Here is a 17,664-nt window from a genome sequence, read left to right as displayed (position 1 = left end):
CGCGGCGGTCAGCCTAGCCGGCGCGCCGGGCGCCACCCAGACGGAGCGAGCCTGCCGTTTGGGGAAAGCAAAACAAAGAGGAAAGCCAAAGAGTGGCGCCGAGAACTTTGGATTGATTATGTATCCTCTTTTCCCACCAGCCGGCAGTTTCCAAATAACGCCTGGCTCACGGCCCTCCCTGGACCCCCGCGCCGCCTGGGGTGTCAGTGTGCGCTGCCCCCGGCGGAGTGTGCTTTTTGTTTTAGGTGCCTTTTGGCAGGGTGGGGTATGGAGAGATGACACCTTTCCCCAGGGGTGCCTGATAGCACGACCGCGCCCCTCTGCGGGCTGCAGCCCGCGGCTCTGCCTCCCGCGCCGCCAGGGTGGCGGCGTGTCTGGACCCTCCGTCTTCACCCTGTCCCTTGCCTGCATCCACCCTTATTCATATTTCGGTGCGTCATATTCNTCCTCAGAATAGGCTGTTTTAAGAGCAGATTTTAGTTGAGGGTCGCAGACACACGCTGGGTGCATTCGGTGTCCCACTGCCATTGTGTGCAAGATCGAGCCACCCGCGGCAAGCGGGTGTCAGATGCCCGGGGCGAGGGCCCAGGGCGGGGTGGAGAGGGGACGTGCCGTTATCAGGTACAGAAGCCTCATCTTCATCAGAGCCAGCTCTCAGGGGCAAAAATACCGCGCCCCGGCTCGGGATTTCCATGCGCTGCGCTGAAATGAGGCTTACCACAGGCTGGGGTGGGCATTACTGGAAAAATAAAAGGGGGGTAAGGGGCAAAGCGACAATGACAAAAGACACTGACATTTGTTAATTTAGCATGCAGCAGTGTGACTGTGCTTTGTAGTGAAAGGTGTGTGTGTGTGTGTGTGTGTGTGTGTGTGTAAGTGAGGGAATGGGTGGCTACTCCATCTTTGCAAGGCGAACAAAGGAAGTGATCAACTGGCCCCTGGGAGGCTCTGCAGCTGCCCTAGGGTAGAGCTGTACCTGCTTCTACAGTTCATTTGCCAGGGATCCACCAGGTTTTGCTGGGGGCATGAGTCTGTTTGCACTTGTTCAGCTATGTCTGGAACGCCCTGTGTGTGTGAGATTGCCAAAGCAGGACCTTAGCTCTCTAGGCAGGAGGTCGCTGTTCTTGCCTCTGGTGCACTTTATTCTTGAGTGGTTTATTTTTGTTGAAGCGTCCTACCTTTTTCATACACTTGAGCTTCACCCCATACAAGTGCACCCAACCTCCAGCTGCTGTCCACCTGGTCTGAGGGAATAATAAACACTGCTTAGGAGAAAGTGGGGACAGGAAGGGTAGGGTTCCTTTTGCCAGGTAAAGGTGTCGGATGTAAGCACATCCTCCTTTATCACTATGTGATATTGACCGCATAATTGAAACGTTGTGGATATTATCATTGACTTTGCATTATTGAAACATTGTAAATCTTTTAAAATGCACAATATTTTCTCAGTGCCAGTTGTCTTTGCAGAGAGCTGTGGAAGGTATCATTAAAAAAAAAAAAAAAAAGACTGGGACAAAAGCTCAGTTTTTATATGGTTGCCCTGAGGGATGCACCCCAGCTCTCATGCTATTACATGTGTAAGGTATAGTGCAGGTATGCCCCTTGCTTTACAGCCAGTATACCTTTGCCAGTTCTGTTTGGGATAAACAGAGGAAAGGTTGTTTTTTTCTTTCCGGTCCAAAGACTGCAGGGTTCTTCTTGTGGACTCTGCCTGTGATCTGGCATTGAGGGCCACGCCCATTCTTGTAGGTATCACTTAGGCTACCTTTCAGGAAAGATAGAGAAATTTAGTCCCGATAACTTGCTTTCCAAGCCCCCATAAATGTGCTTATGCCCTATTCCCAGGGCCCGGTTTGCAAGGGGCTCCCTTTTGTTCCTGTTTGGATGCTCTTCCCTGGGGTGCATCCTTCATCTTCAGTGCGGCTTCCACCCTTTCTCTCTGTGCATGGGGCGTGGTGCTGCATCGCTGCCTCTCCCTAGAAGCTGGGGCTGTGTGTCTCTGGCATTTGTGACAGGAACGGACAGTGGTTGTGAATTTCTTCGAGCCAGACTACCTTGTATTCACATTGTTGGAAAGGGTGTGGGGTCAGCAGGGGTGGGGATGGGGGGAGAACAGGAGCGTGGCAGGAGGGGGTATTCGTCTTTGGGGGCAAGGAATCCATTTGTAGATTTTCCTCAGGCTTTGTGTTTGTATTTTTGTGAACAAGGGTTCTATTTTAGATTCAAATGGTTTTGTACATTTGCATGTCTTTTGATGATTATAGTTATCTATATATACTATCAGGGTTAACTCTTCCTAGATATAATTAAGAACATTAAAATATGTACAGAGAGATACATACACATAAAATGTGACTAAAGATCTAAATGCAACATTTATCCCCTGCTGTCGATTCTAGCATATATTTTTTAAATGGTAAGATTATGGAATTAAGTTTCCTAGCCTCTCTGTATTCCTTTGCCTGAAGGCTGCCCCACCCAGTAGCTAAAATGTCACTAGAATCTGAGGACTGATGGGGGCAGTCTTTCTTGCTGGATACCCTTTGCCTCGCCAGACACCACCCTCTGCCACAATTTGGGAGCCCCTGTAAGGCTTTGTTTGTATTGTTTCCCCTGCTACCTATTTTTGATGCCTTCCTGAGGCCAAAGCCCTCTTACTGCCCTGTGTTTGTTACTTTCTTGGAAAGAGGAATTTCTCTTTGCTGGTAGAATTGCCTGGGGGCTTTCTCTGTGTGTCCCCAACCTCACATCTCATTGTTACTACTCAGGTTATCTGTGTGTATGACCTGTCTGGTGTACCTTGACTCTAGCCCTTGCTTCTGAACGTCAGACTGGCGGTTCAGGGTGGTTCAGCAGATGAGAGCAGGGACCTTGTGCTGTCACCTGTCTCCACTGTCTAGCATAGTGCCTAGCACATAGATGTCTCATGGTCATCAGTTACATCAAGAAGTGAATTAAAAATTAGATCTAATAAGAATAGCTCACACCTATTGAGTGTTTTTGTGTCATTTATTGTGATATTTGCTTTATATGCATTGTCTTGTTTGATCCCTGACTCAACACCATCTGGAAGGTACTATACTTATCCGCATTTTATAGATCAAAAACCCAAAACAAAACCCATGGAAAATCAAATGCATTTGCCCAGGATCCACAAGAGAAGAAGTGTTAGAGGCAAGACTTAAACATACGCACCTGATTGGAATCCAAGTGCATGTCCCTCGCCACCACATTCCTTTTGGTGATTCTGCTTCTACCATCGCTATTACTCGGTGTTACTGGGGCGACTGGTAAAGAGGAAAGACTCACATTCTCTAATTAGTCCGAGGAGGATCTGGGAAGCATATTTTTCCTGCCACCCTCAACAGATCCGATAACATGGTCTCTCTTACTTTTTATACTAAATAAGTATGAGTAACATTTGGGGGGATGGTAGCTAGCATATGAGTTCTGCAGGTAGAAAGTTAGGATAGTTACACTCATTGTTTTCCTCTGCTGTGAGCTACCACTTGAAGCTGACCACAGGAGGGGTAGGGATCTAACAGTTAGGCTCTAGCGCTTTCTATGTATTTGCTTATCAGAGTCTCTACAAAAACCCATTTTGAGGAAATTGGAAACCTCACAGAGAGGTGAGGTTAGTTATCTAGAGTTACCCAGCAAGAATTTTGGGGCGAAGCTGGAAATAAACCCAGGTCTTCTCTGGCTTCACAGCCGCAACAGCCCTGGGACAGCCACTGCCTCCCAGGGGCACATGGAGCAGAAATTTGAAAGGTGTGGATAGAGTCCCACAATTCCCTCTAGGAGACGTATCACAGAGAATTGGCTTTTTGCAAATACGCATTGGATTTCTGTAAATATTATCTTGAGGAGAGTGCCTTTCTGCCGCATTAGAGGTAGATGTGATGTGCTTGGTGTGTGTTTGGGAATTCCCAGAATACATATCCTTGGATGGGAATGCAACCTGAGAGTTCTTTCCAGGGCGCTGTGGTGTGATGACAGGTGTGATGGTGAGCCTCATGGGCGCCATGGGAAGTTTCTATTCCAGGGGAAGCGAAGGGGCCTTACGAAGAGCAGTGGCTAAGAGGAAGGACAAGAACCAGCCGAGAACCTGGAGGACACGTAGGTGCAGCCCCGCCCTGCATCTCTGCTTCCTCTTGCTTCAAGAGGCCTCACTCACTTTGGGTTGGGAGCAAATATTTAGGATGCGGGGGACTAGCGTTTAGGAGACCAAAAGAAGAGCAGCCACCCACGCTCTGCTCTATGTGTGTAAAGCTTCTTAGAAGGGAAATTCCAGAGTAGAAGACTGAGGGAAACTATCAAAGACTTAGGAATGGAAAGCATCTTAGATATCTGATCATGGAAATCTCAGCCTGGGCCCTGCCTGGGCTCTTCACTTGATACTTTGTATGCTGAGCAGCTAGTGGGGGATTCTTACCCAGGTTACTCCTGTTTCTGAAACACTAGCCAAGTGCCTCAGGTATATAAAGAGCTCCTCCTGTTAACGAGCCTTGATGGAGCAGGCAGAGCATTTGGGGGAATTCTGGAGGGATAGACTTCCTCAGGGAATTTTGGTCTATATGGTAGAACTGTCAGCTTATAAATGAAAATCTTCCTGCTTATCTCGCTGGGCTGTTGAAAGGCCCAGAGGAGGAAAGTGACTCTCAAAGTGATCTGTAAGCCCCCGTGTCTTCAAAAGAATAAACTCTGACTTATTTATAAAACCTCAGTTACTTTGGAATGTGGAAATTAAGGAAGGGGAAAACTTAATGAAAGGTCTGGGGTAGAAAGAGGCTACTTAGGAAACTTTTTTTTTTTTGAATACAAATTTTCAAAAACAAAAATTAATACAATGTCATATAAAATTATTTTTTTCTTGCTTTGTTTATGTTACAGTGTTTTTCTCAAAATTAGGCTTCTCATTTCTTTCTTAAAAAAATTTTTTTTGATGTTTATTTATGTTAGAGAGCGAGAAAGAGAGAGACACAGTGTGAGCAGGGGAGGGGCAGAGAGAAGGAGACACGGAATCCAAGCAGGCTCCAGGTTCTGAGCTGTCAGCACTGAGCTGGACGCAGGGCTCTACCTCATGAACCTCGAGATCATGACCTGAGCTGAAGTCTGATGCTCAAGTGACTGAGCTACCCAACAGCCCCATTTCTTAAAGTCTAATAGAGGCCTTTGGACTTTGAGAGAGAGACTCTCCCCTAACTTAAGTAAAGGGCATTTTTCTTAATTAATTGAACTGCATTGTTTTTCAGTCCTCATCTACTTGTAGCCTAAAGTGACCCAGGTTATGAATGCCCTTTCTAGAAGTTTCTTCACAACTCCTTGTTTAGTAGTTTTTTCTCTGCCTTTTCTTCTCAGTTGGAAAAAAATAGAATTTTAAAGAAAAACGACAACAAGAAAAAAACCCTTCATGTCCTAGTTGGCCTTCTTGTCTTTACCTGTTTGCATATTTCATAGAACTATTTACTTTTGCTTATTACATTTGAAAAGTTACAAAATGTTTATGGCAGTAGGATTGTCTCCCTAGGATATGAATCTGCTTCTCTTGGATTGAATCCGTGCTTCTAATCATGAGGGGACTAGAAATTTGAGTATGTCATCCTCCTGTGATGAATGTTAAATAGGAAACCTAACTGGTCCCCCAGTGTTCCTCCCTCCTCAAATCAATGTTCCGTTTTACCTTTTCTTCCATTTCCCACAGGCCATTCAGAAACAATGAGAAAGACTCTGGACAAACCAGAGAAATAGAGCTATTTTCTATTTTCAGACTCTTCTGTTGTGAAATCCCTCTTTCAGTAAACTCAATATATTCAGTGTGTGAAACAGACCAAAATAACCTATGGTAGAATAGGGTGAGCTCCTCATTTTGGCCTCTTCCTTTGGCCCTCATCTCTCCATGGAGTCTACTTAGAAAAACAACTTTTCTTGAGGAACTTTCTTCTGTTAATTAGATTGTAAGGAAGTCAGTGGTTAGGAAGATAGGACTGAGCATAGTAGAGCTTTTAATAGCTGCCATTTACTGAGAGTCTTAGCACAAGCTACGTGGATTACCTCATTTGATGCACAGAAGCTCCTATAGCTGCAATGATTAGCCATCATTTTGCACTCTGGAGAGAGGGTCCAAGAGCTTAAGTATGTTCCTTGGACTAAAGGCACACAGTTGGAAAAGCAGGATTCTGGGATTGATTTCTCCAGTCCAGAACTGGTTTCTTAGGCAAGAAAGCAGTCACTCACTCTCTGCAGATAGTTTTCCCCACCCCCATCACCTCCAGCTATTCACACCTGTTAGGTCACAAATGCAGGTCCAAGTTCACAGGGTGGAATGAGTGGGGATGATCTAGCCAAACCTATCACATCACCACTGGAACAACAACTGAGTGAGTGCATGTCCTCTTAACAGTGGCTCATGCATTGCTTTGCCAGCTGTCTGAGTTAGCTTCTGGCTTTTGCCCAGATGCATGTATGAGCACAGGGTGGAAAAGCAGATGCTATTTTCCTGTCCTGCATAAGTGCAAATCTGGGCTCAAGGCCCCTTCTCACTCTCTTTCCCTGTCCGCTTCCCAGACACAGAAGGAGCCAAGTTCTCTGTTTCCACTGGGCCAGAGGACTATAGGACACGCCCCACACTCTGAGCCAGATGGGGGACCTCCATTCTAGAATGGTCCGGGAACCTACTTGGAACATCTGGAATTCAAGGACACATTTCTCATGGCTTAATTAATCTCTTTTTCCTGGGAAGCGCTGGACAATGAGATATACAGGAAAGAGTGAGATTTGCGAGTTCTGCTGGCTAGTAGAGGACAAAAGAGAGGGTTCTCCTGGCCAGCAGAGGACAGGGGCCCTCATGTTTCTTGACAGGGAAGGACAGCCATGGATGGAGTGTCAGCATGTTGTGATTCAGGCCCGCCCTTGCCTTTACTTGATGTGTGACTTTGGGCAAACCCTTATTATCCTTCTCGATTCTGCATCAGTCAAATGAGGGCATTGAAGTAAATGATCCGCAAGGTCCCTGCCAGAGCAGATGACCCTGTGAGCCTTTATTTTGCCTTCTCTTTTTCCCTGGGATCATGATCAGCCCTTGTCACTGTGTTCTGAATTCAGAGAAGAATTGTAAGCCCTTCCCATGAGGGAAAAGGACAGAGTGAAAAAAATCAGAGCCGTTGTTGGCTTACACTGAATAGAACCGGCCCAAATCTGTGTTGGGTTTAAGGGTCTTCAGTTGCTTGCCTTTTACACTTAAAATCCCAGCCTTTTTCTCATTCAGACTTGGTTAGTAGACTCTGTGCAAGAGAGAAATGGAATAATGATGACGGATAGGTCCTTTCCTTTGCAGAACTGTAGTATTTTTTCAAATCAGTATTATTAACATGAGACTATGATTCCTTTGCTGACACATACAGTCTCTCTTTTGGATAAGGCTGCTATCCATAAGGGCGCAAAGGTGACAGATTGTCGCAAATCTGGACGAGTCAAACACATAGGCAAACCAACAGAAAACAGCTCCAAGTCTATATATGCTCTTTCCACTTGGTCTTGCCAATATTTTAAGGGTGATGGCTGCCATCCAATGGAAATAACCCATCCCCAAAGGCCAAATCATGCCATGGACACCCCCTGGGGTAGGGATGGTTTTGGTTTTGTTACCACTGAATCTGTAGCAGTTAGTCTTTGCCTGGCACATGTTAAGCCCTCTGTAAATATTTGTTGAATGAATGGATACGTTTAACACTTACTTTGCTGGAATAATTTAAAGTCAGAAGATGCTCAGAAGGTGATCAGAAATGTGCGAACATTTGTGATTGTACATCGTCCCTTTCACTGACAGCTTCCTTGAATACTAGCTTTTACGGGAGAAGGCTTGGCTCTCAGAAACCGGCACAAAATCAGAGCCAGGACAAACACGATAACCCATTACCAGAGCAAGCCGAGTCAACCCTGAGACCTGACGGGCAGATGGAGCCCGGACCTCATTTGTTCTCTTCTCAGGCCTCCCTTCCTCCTCTTCCTCTAAATCCTGCGTCTGGCCTCATTATCAGCCTGTTTCAGGGCCTGCCAGGTCCTTTTGCTTGCAAACAGATCTGTCGTTTCTCTTCCAGCAAATGATTTAAAAAAGACCTTGATGCCTTCCTTCAAATCTTCCTTCAAATCGTCACATGACTTTTTGAGCCAGGATCTAACATAGGTGTTAACTGAGGCCTTTCTGCCTTTGCATAGAAACCACAAGCCATTGGAATTAATAGCAGCAGTTAGATAGGCTAGTCTGTACAGAAAACTTCACCTTTTAGAAAGCTTGGTGAAGGAGAGCCCATAGGTCTTTTTTGCGTCCTGGTGTAGGGTTAACCTTTTAGATGGAATGTTTCTATGCTTTTGTGTGTGTGTTTATGCAAAGGTTTTTAGTCCCTCACTCTACTGCATCTGTCTGCTTTCTTTGCACTTGTATTTGGAGCTATTCCTGTGATTAGCATTTATCCTGAAGTTCATTTTTTGCTTTGATGGATGAGGACAGTTTAACTTAAGCACATTTTACCAAGTTCATTCCTGGCTGTAAACCATACAGTTTATGGTCTCAATAATCTCTGTGTAATAATAGTCACTAGATCCTTTTAAGAGTCTCATGCTCTACTGACTGAGCTAGCCGGGCGCTTCACTAGATCCTTTTAAAGGGAGCATTTACAAGAGAAGGCAAAATGAAGAATGAAAATGTATTCATGGAACCTAAAACTTTAGGTCGGAAAGCACATGAAATACTTTATATATTAGACATGTGATGTGTAACATTATCAAGTATAACAACATGTAGGTTTTTTTTTTTTTTTTGATTATATAAATATTGACCATTGGCTCTGAACTTAGCAATGTAGTGCTTGTCCCTGGAGCATCTAATTTAGAACACAGAGGGGAATTTAGTTTACTACTATTATTAATATCAATAAGAACAAGAGTAACAAACATATATCATATCCTTTGTTAAGTGGTTTTCATTCATTATTTCATGTAATCCTCAAAACTGTGCAGTTACGTAGATGGATTTTCAACTCAGTCTTACCATTTTATTAAGGAGGAATCTTAAAGAGGTCAGAAAATTTGCCTATGATCACACAAGCCTTCAGTGATGGAACCAAAATTCAAATTGACTCAGCCTACTGGCTTAATTCTGCCCTGCAGAGTTACCTTAAATTCGACCTTCTTTTCTCATCTCCCACCTCCAGGGTCATGAGACACTGGTTCAAATTGGAGTTCACTAAATTCAAGTCCAGGGATAAGGCCTTCTCTGCACCTGTTTCCTGTGAGGTGTGAGCAGGTTGAGGTTTTCTGGGAGGTGCAGAGAACAGCCATTTGGTGCCCTCCTCTGCATGAGCACTGCCTGGTTCCGGAAGCCCTCCAGTCTTCCCTCTAAGGGCAGCCTCGCTTCCAATGTCCTGAGCAGCTCCAGACTGTGGTACCTGAAGGGCCAACCTGCTAGGGAGGGGCAACCCGTCTGAGCCAGGAAGGCCATTTTGCGTTGAATTAACAAAAATACCAACGAGGGTTTCTTCTTAACATGGATTTGAATGCTTCCTTCTCATTTCATAGCTCCCAGGATACTCCCCAGCTTCCCAATAAATCCAAAGCAAGATTCTGCTGAGGTTTTGATTAAATGTAGCTCTGTGAGATTCGTAGAGTCAGAGTTCCCTGAGAGATTATTTTAGTCTAGACTGCCCTTACAGATGAAGAAATGGAGATGCAAGTGGGCTGGATGAATTAGGGCTTCTTCTACCGTCTGTTTTATGGTAGGGTACAGGGATTTGTTTTTTTTTTTAACTTTTTAAATGTTTATTTTTGAGAGAGAGAGACAGAGAGACAGTGTGAGCCAAGCGTGGGCAGAGAGAGAGGGAGCCACAGAATCCCAACCAGGCTCCAGGCTTTGAGCTGTCAGCACAGAGCCTGGTGTGGGGCTTAAACTCATAAACTGTGAGATCTTGACCGGAGCTGAATTCGCATGCTTAACCAACTAAGCCACCCAGGCGCCCCATGGCACAGACATTTTAAAATTAAGTAGGATTTTTTTCCCCCAAATACAGAAAGCAACATTAGGGTTATAGAAAAATTTACCAAGAAACAAACAAAATGAGAACAGTACAAATAAGCTATAGTTAAATTACTAGGAGACAGCCATTATAAATTCTATGAGTATACTCATCTAGAATTGTTTCTTACAACTATAGATGCCATTTATTAAAATGGTACTACATAGTGTTATGCTGGTTTATGTCCTGCTTTTCATTCCACAATATATTATGACATCTTTCCATGTTTCATATATTCTTCCATACCATAATTTAAAAAACCCACATATTATCCCAGTGCTTGGGGATCGGGTTAAATTAATCCATGCCATTTCATTTAATTTTTTTTTGTTTGTTTATTTCCAGGATCTTGATCCTAACAACAAAAATGAAATGATGGGTTTGTTTTCGGTGGCTGTTTTTCTAGCTGCAGTTAAATCAAAAGCTTTTCTAGGATGAGAGGTTGAGTAACTTGCCCAGAGTCGCCCCACTCATGGCTGACAGAGTGTAGGTTTGAATCCCGCCATCTTTCATCTTCATCCAATATGCTTCTTGTTGCTCTGATTGCTTTGGCATTTGGGCCATTTGTCATGGAGAGTTCTGTTTTTCCTTTCTCTTCTTCTGCTCCGTAGTGAGCATGTTGGTTTTTCTCACCGCCACCCTTGCTTGCCTGTCTGACTCGCTGAGGCTGTTGACATTTGTAGAGGCACATAGTGTCCTGAGACCTGAGGCTACACAGCTGGAGAGGAAACATGCCCAGCTCTTTCTCTCCTCTCCTTAATGGCTTAACCTATGTGCTTGGAAGCTGGTTTTGATTTTACATTCCCTCTGTGTATGTACAGTTTGTTTTTAAAACTTCCTCCCTCCCTTAATTCTTTCAAGGAGAGCTTTATTTGAAATCATATACTCTTTCCCTCAAAGCCAATTTGTGCCCCCAATCTTGATGAGATTACTTTGTTTGGGGATATTGATAAATTCAGCTTGGGGTTTCTGGTTTATCCAAGTAAATTGGTTTAAATTATGGCCCTTACAGAGAGAATGGGTGTAAACAACTTAGAAAGGTTTAAAGCAATTGGATTTAATACTCTCCTTCTAGAGATTTCATCCTGGGTTGATTCCACAAAGAAGGTATGTTTTGTTTTGTTTTTATTTTGGTTTACTTTATTGAGTGGTCTATCTCAGACCCTTTTTGATGTGAGAAATTATGGGGAAAACTTAGCTGTGCTCAGTTGAGGGCAGGAAGAGAAATAAGGGATCCATTATTCCAACCCCATCATTTTGATGATTAAGAAAATATGGGCCAAAGAGGGAAAATAATTTGCCAAAGGTCACAGAGCAAAACAGAGGGAAAAAGAAAAAAGCATAGAATTTGTTTCCCTCGCTTTAGTTCAGTACGTTTCTCACACTTTTTTTTGAGGTGGGGGAGGTTGAGGATGTCTTAAGGGCTGAATTTTGTCCCCTCAAAATTCCAGTGTTGAGGTCCTAACCCCCAATACCTCATAATGTGACTGGAATTGGTGATAGGGCCTTTCAAGAGGTGATTAAAGTAAGAGGTGATTAGGGTGGGCCCTAATCCATTATGATTGGCTTTGTAAGAAGAGATTAGGACCCAGTCACTGGGTGAGACCATATGAAAACACAGGGTGGAGAAGGCCACCTCCAAGTCAAGGAGAGAGGCCTCAGAGGAAACCAGTCCTGTCTACACCTTGATCTTTATTTTTTTTTTTAATTTTTTTAATGTTTTTTATTTATTTCTAGGAGAGAGAGAGAGAGACAGCGTGAGCAGGAGAGGGTCGGAGAGAGAAGGAGTCACAGACTCCGAAACAGGCTCCAGGCTCTGAGCTGGCAGTCAGCACAGAGCCCAACGCGGGGCTCGAACCCACGAACCGTGAGATCATGACCTAAGCGAAAGTCGGAAGCTTAACCAACTAAGCCACTCAGGCGCCCCTACACCTTGATCTTTAACTTCTAGCTTCCAGAACTATGAGAAAAAAAAATCCATTAAGACACTCATCCTGTGGGCCTTTGTTATAGCAGCCCTAGCAAATAATACTGGGGGAAGTTAAGGACAAAGACATTTAACAACTCAAATCTTCAAACTTGGGAAGTTCTCAATGAACAGAAAGGGGAAACCCAAATAATTAGTGTGAGAAATTATGTCATATTAGATCCTGTACTAACTGATTTTAAGTTGTGATGTTGTACATGGCATCTTATTCCATCCTTATGACTAGATGGCAATTAATAGCTCCACTTTGCAGATGAAACTGAGATTCAGAAGGTTAACTTATCTAAAGTTACCTAGTGATTAACTAACTAATAGAGCGAGCTCCCAGTTTATCTCCTTGTCTGACTTTACACCTTTACTTTAGTACCTGGTGCTACTCCCCAATAAGGAAGTTAATCCAAGCTGTTTGGTCACCAGTGTTATCCAGTTGTTTAAAGTTAGGAAGAAGACAACATGTACCCCTGAACCTTAGTGACTTAGAATCCACTGTATGGATTGGACAGGAAACATTTGGCCCCTGATTTGGGGATAAATCTAGAGATCAAGGAAATTTTAAAAGATAATTAAGCTGGTTGAGTTTCACTACAAAGTCTTCCCAAGTGGCTTGGACCTTCACTTGCGAAATGGACACTTATACAGAGTGAAGAATAAAGGTTTGGAATGATAGACCCCCCGCCCTGAAGAAATCTGATCCATCAAAGGCGAATCAATTCCCCACACTGGATCACATTTGCGAAAGCAAGAATCCAGACCCATACATCTGTTAACATGAGCAGATGTGGGAACTATCTAAATCAGAGTTTTATAATGGCATAGTTTAGAAATATTTTCAACAGTGAGGCCTGATAAATATGCAGTCAACTAAAAAAAGAGAAAATCAAATTAATTTGATCTGCTGGTAAACCCAAAGGGTAATAGTGGAAATATGGGAATTCATATGGGAACTATGAGGTGCTTTAAACATTGAATGTAAATGGCTCTCTTGCAGCTCCCTCCTCCCTGTTTCGTGTGGTCTAGCAGCACTTAACTGTGGAGGTTAAAGTTACTTGGACTTTGTTAGTAAGAAGACACAATCAAGTTAAGAGGTGGTTAGGGTTTGTTTTAAGCAGATACTGACATTAAGGCAAAGCTGTGCGTGTTGTTGACCCCGCCTTCAGCATAGAATCTGAATCCAACCACTTCTCACCATTTCTCCTCACTCGCCACCAACCTAGCTCAAGCCTCCATTGTCTTATTGCAGCAACCCCTTAATTCATCTTTATGCTTCCACTTTGCCTACCCATGGGGTCATTCTTTATGCATAACCAACGTGACCCTTTAAAAATGTAAATGAGATCGAGTCACTTCCCCAGTTCAAACGTCTGTTGCACTTGGAGTAAAAGAGACAGTGGCTGTCAAGGTTCCATGTGGCCTGGCCCTCGTACTTCCTCCCCAGACTCCCCATCCTGCTACTGATCCTCAGCGACTTGCATCAGTTATCCTCTGCTCTTGGACTCCCTGGGACCTGGCATGTTCACCTCATGCTCCGAGCTCCTGTGCGTGCTGCTCCCTGGGAGTGGGGAGCAGTCTTTCCTAAAAGAGTGCTTTACTTGCCTTGCTCCCTCAGATCATTCAGAGTTCTGTTCAACTGGCAGCTTCTTAGCCATGCCTTCTTTGAAAACCTAATCAGAAGCGGTCCCAGACTCTTCCAAGCCTCCCCTCTCCCCTTACCTTCTTTCTGAATTCCACTTACTGCTGTTGAAATTAAATTATGAATTTGGTTAGCTTTCTGATTCTTTGCTTTTTCTACCACCGCAGTACAATGACAGGGTATTTATTTTTGTGCGTGTACTGTGAACAGGAGGCGTTTGTAAACTTTAAACTGCAGAATGAATGGATAAATACATCAGTGAATGAAAAGCTAATGTGTTTTCCTTAGGGCCAGTGGTTTGGGGACAACAGGGGTCAAGGAAACAGGGTTATCAGAAGGCTACTGAGCTATCTGCTCTTTGGTGAGAGGGACTGCATCTGTGTGCTTCACCACTGTATCACCAACGCCTGGCTCAGTCTAACCTTGAATGAATGGGACAGTGAATGAAGGTGACAGGATTCGGGATAACAGGGACCAAGGTGGTAACACATGGATGGAGACCTGTTGTCTCTGAGCCAACTGGATGGCACTTGCAAAGCTTGTAATATGTTTGCTGTTTTTTAGACACAATTGGAAACCTGTCACAATGCACATCTTGCTTGGGTACGCGTCAAACATTTGCAACTCTATCCTTCAGCCCTCAGAGCACTTTTTGAAATATTTCTGAGCAGTGACAGGTCCTATAAGAAAGAAGGATTTGGAAATTATTTCAAAAGATGATTCTCCTGGTGTTAGAATCCTAGAATGTTAAATAGTAATTATGAAGCAGAGAAGCGACCTCAAGACTTGGCAGGTAGGAATGAAGTCTGCATGCTTTCAGGCATGGGGAATACATTCTTGTGCTTGCGGCATATTTGCAAATAGCAGAGGCAGTCTTAAATACATTCTAGGAGGTGCCTATCCTGTGAAGCAGCTTTTTGTTAGAGGATTTAACTGCTGCCAATCTCAATTTTTGAGTTCTGGTCATTTTTAAATGGAGGCTCAGTTGTATTTATTTCAAGCATTCATTTCATTCAAAGTACACTTGACCTCTTGAAGTCCTTGTTCTCAGAGCATCTGCAGTTTTCTCTGCCAATAGAAAAGTGTGGGGCCCAAAAGTCAAAATATAGCCCCTTCTTTAATAATCACCTACCTGTCAAATAAAAACAGAACTGTGGGTTTGCAGGTTTCCAGGCAGAGAGAAAACTGACCAAGAGAATCAGTTCTTACCATTGTCTGTTAATTGTGTCCAGAAAGAGCCAGAAAAAAGAGTGAACTGGTCCATCTCCTCAGCTCCCCATACTCCTTAGGAAGTATTTGGGTTCTTATAAGAAGATAGTTACGATATATAGACACACATGAGGCACCTGGGTGGCTCAGTCTGTTGAGCTTCCAACTCTTGATTTTGACTCAGGTCGTGATCTCACGATTCATGAGTTCGAGCCCCTCATCAGGCTCAAGTGCTGTCAGCGTGGAGCCTGCTTGGGATTCTCTCCCTCCTTCCCTCTCTGCCTCTCTCCCACACGTGCTTTCTCGCTTTCTCTCTCTCCCTCTCAAAAAAACAAAACAAAACAAAACAAAACCAACAACAACAAACCTTAAAGGGGCGCTTGGGTGGCTCAGTCTGTTTAGCATCCTATTTTAGCTCAGGTCATGATCTCATGGTTCGTAGGTTCGGGCCCCACGTAGGACTCTCTGCTGTCAGCACAGTGCCTGCTTTGGATCCTCTGTCCCCCTCTCTTTTTCTCAGAATAAATAAACTAAAACAAAACTTACAGAAAAAGATGTATAGACACACATACATGTGCACACTAAAAAGAAATGAAAAGTCAAGCTATTTTTCAGGGATAGAGGGCAGAGTGGACAGGCATCTAGGTGAGAAGCACTGACCCAAAATTTGTGTCCTAGCCTGTAAAGAAACCTCCGTTTACTGAGCACCTACCGTGCACCAGAATTTGCACTTAATCTTCACTTCAGTCCTTTGAGGTGGATATCATTTCCCTCATTTCACAGTGAGGGCTGCGACTCCAAAGCCCTTCCCCTTTCGCCGTTTCATCTGGCACTGATTCACCACTTGGGTTCTTTAGCTACAAAGTGAATGATGGGGCCCCTCTTTGCTCTTGTGTACAGACCTAATCTCTGACGTCTGAGTTCCAAGGAAGAACAAAGTGGGGAACATCTTGGAAACAGTCCCTTCCTCCTGTGAGATATCTCCAAGGGCCCTTCCTGCAGCAATGTGGTGTGAGCTGGAACATCACAGCTGTACGTTCTCTTAATGTGTCCACCACAGGACCAGTTTTGGGAAGTTGCATAAGCCAGTGGTTATGTGCTTGTAACCACAATGCCCAGGCAGCCCCGCCAGTTTTAAAAGTATAAGGTCAGACTTGGAGAAGAATCCCTGTGGCCTCCACAAATAGATGGGGAGCAGTCGCCTATCATTTGAAGGTGCCGCTCACACATTCCAAGGCCCAAGCCCACATCTCTCCTCCGGGAATTGCATTTGGCTGGCTTTCAGCTTCAGTGAAAGAGTTTCTTGTTTCTGAGAAGCAATAGGGTGGGAATTCACTAGGCTTCCCTGTCATTCTAAAGGCCCAGTGAAAGCCAGCTGACAGTGAGAAATGATCAAAGAGCAGTCCAGTTCTAAAAGAGGAAGGGAATACCACTCATTGGATAGCAGCCCAGAGAGGCCAAGTGCCTTGCTCAGGGCCACAGAGCTAAGACCAGAATTCAGGGCTCCTGCCCCTCATTCCAAGCCTTTCTACTATCCTTTGTTGCCTTTCAGTTGGTATCACCATTTTCAGTAGGACATTAACTCCAGTCCATCCATGAACACCTGTCCATGCTCCTAAGTCACAGGCCTCCATCTCTAGCTATTTGCTCCACGGCTGTATGGTTGACCAGCACCTCAAAATTGTTATTTATACTCTTACACCTCAACTTCGTTACTCTCTTTTCTGTTCTCCATTTTTTTAAAAAAAAATATGATTTAGTGTTTTGGCTAACATGCAGTGTATATAGTGTGCTCTTGGTTTTGGGGGTAAGGTTCATAGCTTGTGTACAACACCCAGTGCTCATCCCAACAAGTACCCTTCTCAATACCCATCACCCATTTTCACCTCTCCTCTTTCCTCTCCCCCCATCAACCCTTAGTTTGTTCTCTGTATTTAAGAGTCTCTTAAGGTTTGCCTCTCTCCCTCTCTGTTTGTAACTATTTTTTTCTCCTTCCCTTCCCCCATGCTCTTCTGTTAAGTTTCTCAAGTTCTGCGTATGAGTGAAATCTGTTCTCCATTTTTATTCATGAGTCCTTCCTGGCCACCTTGCCTTGAAACTTCAGTCAACTTAGACACATCATTTTCCATTCCCCTTCAGTTGCTGAGTGGATTCTAGCTTTCCTCCGTAGTATGCCATGCATTTTCTAGTCCATATTCTTGCTGCCACTGGGACCATAGCAATCACCCTATTCTTTTATGTCTTTATAATATTCTTTATTAACCCCCTTGTAAAAGAGTTAAAACAGCATATGCCTTGTGCGACTAGTGAAATGATGTAAATAAATAGTGGAGAAAGAGAAAGGAAAAAGTTTCTAAGTTTTCCATACCTCTTCCCTCTGCATCCCTTTCCCCCTACCATATCCAGTGTTAATAATTTGGTATACATCCTTCCAGACCTTTCTCCTTCTCACACAAGAACATCATAAACCTGTTTACACATAGTAGATTTTTTTTTGGCTTTCGCAAGAATCGAATCACATTTGGTACATTGATCTGTGACTTATTGTAAAGTCAAGAGACAGATTTAGCTTGTTTAAAAAATAGCTGTATGACCAGCTATTGTGTGGCTGTATTGCAGTGTATTACATCATGTGCTGTGGGTGGATATTCAGGGACCGGGTGGGATATTTTCGGCTTGACTCTCCACTTGCCCGGGCCTCGTTTCCTGCCCTGCTCCATGCTCCGGCGCTGTCTGGCCTGCATCTACAGGCCCTTTGCCCTTGGGCT

At 44.0% G+C, this 17,664-nt stretch overlaps 1 protein-coding gene across 3 annotated transcripts in view; it reads left to right on the top strand.

The window, feature by feature from the left end:
- DPYSL3 (dihydropyrimidinase like 3) overlaps window positions 1–17,664 on the top strand; it is a 111,519-nt gene that overhangs the window by 51,059 nt on the left and 42,796 nt on the right. The gene's annotated exons all lie outside the window — the stretch shown is intronic.

Source organism: Crocuta crocuta, unplaced genomic scaffold, assembly GCF_008692635.1.
Source record: "Crocuta crocuta isolate KB4526 unplaced genomic scaffold, BGI_CrCroc_1.0 scaffold107, whole genome shotgun sequence".
NCBI lineage: Eukaryota > Metazoa > Chordata > Mammalia > Carnivora > Hyaenidae > Crocuta > Crocuta crocuta.
Note: the sequence above shows the minus strand (reverse complement) of the source record. Positions and strands in the feature narration are given on the sequence as shown.